We start from the raw sequence: 608 nt of genomic DNA on the forward strand, positions 1-608 counted from the left end.
ATGGACAATTAATTTTATAGTCATATCCTGAATAAACCTCCTTTAAATAGTTTTACTATTGTAAAATTATTGCCTTGTTTTATTTGGTACATCTCTAGATTCTGAATCTGATAAAAATATTTGCAGTTTTCTTAGCTAAGTGGTCTGCTGGCCGTCCTGCAATATTTTATGTAGCTACAACTGAGAAGGCCAGAGCAGTCATATGCTGGCAGCACCTCAGACATACATGAAACAGATCCCTCTGTAATGCCAGCACTTCAAAACAACTGTATTCTACGCCTTGCAGCAGCACTGAGACATTACAATCAGGAACCAAGTTGTTCTTGTGACCAATTTCATACCAAAAAGAGTCCCCACAAAGCAAAGTTCAAAAAACTTGGAAAACTTGTAAAAATAGCTGTGCTCTCCATAATTAACTAATGGCGCCTAGAAAAAAAATACACAGGGAAGATGTTCTAAAAACCACTGTTGCTAGAACATCACATAAAAGGAGCTGGACCAAGCTGCTGTGTTTTGGGTTGGGTTTTTTTAATAGACAGTCAAGGGGAAAGCCCTGTGGAGGCTCTCCCCTGAAGCTGCGGCACGTCTGAAGCAGCATTACGGGGCCG

The sequence above is a fragment of the Charadrius vociferus genome, unplaced genomic scaffold (assembly GCF_000708025.1).
Source record: "Charadrius vociferus isolate BGI_N301 unplaced genomic scaffold, ASM70802v2 scaffold134, whole genome shotgun sequence".
In the NCBI taxonomy this organism is placed as follows: domain Eukaryota; kingdom Metazoa; phylum Chordata; class Aves; order Charadriiformes; family Charadriidae; genus Charadrius; species Charadrius vociferus.